Source organism: Musca vetustissima, unplaced genomic scaffold, assembly GCF_032173495.1.
Source record: "Musca vetustissima isolate MV318-11 ecotype Yass unplaced genomic scaffold, APGP_CSIRO_Mvet_v1 utg223463, whole genome shotgun sequence".
In the NCBI taxonomy this organism is placed as follows: Eukaryota; Metazoa; Arthropoda; class Insecta; order Diptera; family Muscidae; genus Musca; species Musca vetustissima.
In genome coordinates this window covers 29851-35820 of record NW_026886200.1, presented here as the reverse complement: position 1 = coordinate 35820, position 5970 = coordinate 29851, and positions in this window count along the sequence as shown.

Below are 5970 nucleotides of genomic sequence, written 5' to 3'. Positions count from 1 at the left end.
AATACATGTTTCAACTGAATTGTCTTTAATTTTGTTATTTTGGTTCTTACATTATTAATATTGAAGCATTTTTATTTAGTATTTTAGGTAGCCGTTGTATAGCACATTAACGTAACAAAAATCATTAATATTTTCTCAAGGGTAGCCCCCATATAATCGTACAGGATATTATGTCTTTGTACATATGTTTGTAACAGTCAAAAGGAATCGAGATAGACACATAGTTCCTTTTGAGAATATGCATAGAATCACTTTTTAAGTCGCTTTATGCATGTCCGTCCGTCCGTCTGTCCATGTTATATTATAAACAAATTACAGGTCGCATTTCTGATTCGAATTGGATGAAATTTGGCACAGTTCATTTATTTGACCCTATGACGAACCCTATTGAAATTCGGAAAAATCGGCTCAGATTTAGATATAGCTCCCATGTATATTTCCGTCCGATTTTATGTAAATGGTGCACCAAAGTCCCTATATATCCTTCGATTTGCACGAAATTTGGCATAGCGTACTTAATTAAGTCTACAACGAAGTGTGTTAAATTTCGTGACAATCAGTTCAGATTTAGATATAGCTCCAATATATTTTCGTCCGATTTTAGGTAAATATTGCACCAAAGTCCCTTTATATCCTTCAATGTGCCCAAAATTTGGCACAGCGTACAGAACTAAGTGTAGAATGATGTGTGGTAAGTTACATAGCTTCCATACCCGTATCTATTTCGAACGGGTATCTGATTGAAATTAAATTATTAAGAGTGCGGCGTACGAGAATACCTTGTATCAATTTTGCCATAAATCGTTTTTCATGAATTTGTCCCATGGTACGCAGACGACTGTAAATATGCCCGAATGAAATTGCCCGAATTATCATAGGTTGCAGAAAGACATGAGTATGTTCCTTCGATGTAACATTTACATGCCATTGTAAGCAGGGACGTACGCAGGGGGGCGGCCCGGGGGGGCCCGGGCCCCCCCGAAATGAAAATTTTTCACAGTAAATTTATGTTCGCAACAGCGATTTTTTTTCATTTTGTACTACCGTTATTTGAATTTTACCTTGTAATGGCAGTGACCATTTGAAAGTAATTTTAAGTGAGTTATTTATACTCTTTCGAGTCTAGCTTAATGATCGAAGTTTTGCAATAAAAAGGAAAGCCAGGAGAAGAACCTACGTACCCACCATTATGCGACGAGTTTCGCCGTTGGTTAAGCGGCTCATCAGGCATATTGGGCTATGTGGCTTTACATAGCCCAATATGATAACTTGTATTTATTCCGCCCTGATGCGAATCTTGCGAATTAAATTCAAATTTGTCAAGATTCGACATTTGTCTTCATTCTAGAAACAGTCCTTTTCAAAGCTGATTTTTGTTGTAGCTATGGATAATTAATCCACACACCTACAATTGCTTCCATGGTATACACATGTTTTTGCGCAACCGTTTTGGAAGTGTGTTGATGGCTCAGAACGTTAAGTGGTCTGGCAACATTTGTGTTGCTCTGAGGACCGAAGTTCGAGCCCTAGTCGTGCTCAGCTAAATTAATTTTTGTTATTTGAATTTTGCCTTGAAAGGACAGTTCGCATCAGGGCGCAATAAATACAAGTTATCAACATACGACCTTTGTAAAGCCACATAGCCCAATATGCCTGATGACCAACGGCGAAACGGGTCGCATAATGGTGGGTACGTAGGTTTTTCTCCTGGCTTTCCTTTTCATTGCAAAACTTCGATCATTAAGCTCGACTCGAAAGAGTATAAATAACTCACTTAAAAGTAAGTTTTTTTTATTTTAAAACTGAACCAAGTTTGAGTGCAGCCCCCATATAACGGCAACCCCACATCTCTTTACTAAAAAATGATTTCACTACCCAAAATGTTCAATATTATTCCCCGTTTCAGTATAGCCCCATAAAACGTTTGCCCCCTATTAGGTATCATCTTTTTCTCACGCCTTTTTCGGTATATTCAAGGTCCTATAAAAACATGAGTTTTCTCCTAGGAGCCCCCATTAAGCCCCCTCATAATGGGTATTCCTACAAAGGCAAGATCTATCTTGGTTTCAGGGCAGTTCCTATTATCAAACGGAAAATATTTAATAGCACTAAAATCTTGGTAACTCAATATGGTGTGTGTCGGCTTTAAATCCTGGGGAAGCTGCAAAAATCAACAAGCGATTTTCTATGGACAATCAAACAAAGCGATTTCCGAAGTATTGGTCTCTAGAAGCCAACATACTACTCTCACAAAGGGACAAATTAAATTTTTTTTAAATTTGATTTTAATTTTTTTTTTAAATTTTGAAATATTTGATTATATGTGCTGAAACAAAGACATATAGAAGTGCTTAGAAGAAGTGCAAATAAAAACATTTTATATTATTTTCAATGTACTCTAAATATTCCAATATAACGTATGTTAATTCATTATTATTCACAAGTTTTGTCATGGTAAAGTACCGTAATTTTTTGTTCACCAATTGCCCTCTGTGTTAGTCTAATAATAATTTTCTAGCATGTATGGATATATACGGACAAAACTACGTTAAACTACACTATCCATCATTGGTCCCATTACAAACAGTGGTAAGACTGATTGATACTCGTCTTCAACGCCAATATTAGTTATTTTCTCTTCTGTTATACATACATATATACTATCTTTAAGTAAAGTTCATGCAATATAAACAGAAAGGCATCTGTCCTTTTTGGTATCCTTTTCGCTAGACTCCAATACAAATAAAGGTCAAGGTTTTGTCATTCGACTATCATATGATAAATACACATGGAAACCAGAGGATAGAAATGGTCTAAACGATTTGTCATATAACTCCTACAAGAACACCGCTGTTGTTATTCTTGTTGTTCTTTTTTTTAACATAACCAATGTTAGTCCCCCCATTTGTGGTGCCAGCCAGATGACAATATTATTAATCGCTATTGTGTAGTGGTTAAGCCAATAAAACGTTTTGTAGGTGAGTTATGGGGTTAGATAAACTTTCTTTAACATTGGATGTTGTTGCTGTCGATGTTAAAGGTGTTTATAAAATCTGTAAAAAAGTAATTAATACGTCTGGCTGATGTTGTTTTTACCTTTGTTAAAGGGCACAAATGTTTTATATGAAATTGCGTCAATTAATTTAAAGATGAAACTTAAAAATTAACTTCAAAATATCAATTAGGATGATATGTGAAACACCTGTTAAAACGCGAGTTAATTTAATTTTAAATAAGGTTTTAATTTGAAAATTTGTAATACCAACTGATGTCTGCATAATGTTGTAATTTTATTCAACACATAATTCAACAGGTAATTTAAGTAATTTAATAAATGTATATTCAATTGTGAAGACGGGCTGTTTCCGCCATCGTTAAAAAATCTGGTACATGGAAAATAAGTGTGGAATGTATTAACATAGAAGACAATCAACTTTTTTTCACAGAAGACCATTAGGGCTTTTTATGGAATACGATAGAAATTGTAATATACGAGGACAGTTCGGAAACTTCTTAGCCTAGCACAAAAAGCGCGGTATAAACAGAAAAAAGTTAAGTGTTTTGGAAACTTCAATCTCTGTTATGAACACATGTTTTGTTTTGTTTCTATCTGGCATCTCCTTCATATAGAAACAGGTGTTCAAAAAAACGCATACGCAATTTTTTTACAATGGAAAAATTAGAAAACCGTGCTGTCATTAAATATTTACATAAAAAATGTTTATTGGGACATGAAATTCATAATGATATGGTGAATGTGTTAGGTGAAAGTGCTCCTTCATATGCAAAAGTAAACCAGTAAGGAAAGTAGTAAAATCGGACTGGGCCGAGAATATGATACCCTACACCATTTTGGGTATATTCAACAGATGAATCCTAACAGACGTCGCATTTTTAAGGACCAGTAAAATGAAATACCTTGGTACCGCCATAAATATAACGAATGACTTCATGGCTAGGCCATGTTGTGCGGATGAATGAAAATGCCCCAGCTCAAAAGGCATATAAAAATGAGCCTACTGATGGTTCCCGTAGAAGGGGAAGGCCACGAATTAGATGGAAAGACAAAGTAGAAAACAACATCTTGGAACGTGTTCTTCCAAATTGGTAGACTTGCGCACAAGACCGACGCGCTTTGAAATCTTTTTTAAGCTCGGCTTATGGAACAACCGTTCTGTAACAAGTCAGCTAAGTAAGTAAGTAAAATGAAATTGGATCCATAAGCAGTCATTCTGCAACCGATACTAAATTTTTCATTTGGTCAAATATAGAAGCTATATCTGAATCTGAACCGATTTTCAGGAAACTTGACACACATCATTCCAGACCTAATTCATACGCTGTGCCAAATTTCGTGCAAATCGAAGGATATGAAGGGACTTTGGTGCACTTTTTACCTAAAATCGGAGGAAAATATATATGGCAGCTATATCTAAATCTGAAACGATTTTCAGGAAACTAAACATACATCATTCTATACTTAATTCATTACGCTGTGCCAAATTTCGTGCAAATTGAAGGATATGAAGGGACTTTGGTGCACTATTTACCTATAATGGGATGAAAATATATATTGCATCTATCAGTACGCTGCGCCAAATTTCGTGCAAATCGAAAGATATATAGGTATTTCGGTGTGCCAAAGGGACTGTAAGAAGGGACTTTGGTGCAATATTAACCTAAAATCGGAAGAAAATATATATGGCAGCTATTCAGTACGCTATGCCAAATTTCGTGCAAATCGAAAGATATGTAGATACTTTGGTGCACCATTTACCGGACGAAAATATATATGGGAGCTATATTTAAATCTGAACCGATTTTTCCCAATTTCAATATGGTTTGTCATTGGGCCATATAAATGAGCTATGCCAAATTTCATCAAATTCAAATAAAAAATGCGACCTGTACTATGTTTACAATTTAACGTGGACAGACGGACGAACATGCATAAATTGACTTATAATGTGATTCTATCAATATTCTCAAAAGGAATAATGTGTCTATCTTGTTTCCTTTTGTCTGTTACAAACATATGTACAAAGACATAATACCCTATACCACAGTGTGGTGAAGGGTATAAAAATACCCAAAACTGGCGGGTTTTTAAGGAGAAAATGATATACAAAGCTACGGGCACTTACATTGGTCTAGTACCTTGAACATATCAAAAAGGACGCGTGACATTTGAAAAATACGTCAGCAATCCTAAAAATTTAAATGTTACCTTTATATGGAAGGTTACCCCGAAACTTGGGTCAATATTAATAATATTTCGTATGGAGGCTCACTATACAGTAGGAACCCAAAATACCAAATTACAGCCAATTTCGATGAAAAACGTGCCCAACAAGCCGACAATAACGAATATTGTGGGGTGCTTTTATATTGGGTCTATATTGAGTCTATACATTTTCCATTACCAAATATCCGAAAGGTACTAGCAATGTCTATGGAAATTTTCAGGCCTCTACCTTAATTATTGTGATCTGTACCGTGATTTCAGTAGACGGATATGGCAAAATCGACATAGATTTTTTTCTGATCAATAATCTGTATACTTTACGTGGTCTCAGGTGAAGTCGCTGTAGACGGAATAACAAATTTAATATACACTCTATTTTGTGGTTGAAAGTATAAGTAAGTCTAAAAGTACTCATATAGAAGGTCAAAGGTTGTACCTATAGATGGTTTTCCGGCCTTATATACACATAACCTGTTGCTCTTATATAAGAATATCTGATAGTTATGATAGATTTTCGGTGGTCTATAAGTATATCTACTGTCCTCTCTAAGAATATCTACGTGTCTTCTATATAAGTGATTTATTTCATGCCTGTTTGCTTCCTCTTTTCAATAAAATTCTTAAAATATTTCTTTGAGTTATTGAATATTATATTCACATAAATCACACTTGAATTCGGATGAATTCTCATAGATTTTCATGCCATTTAATTTTGCCAATATTGA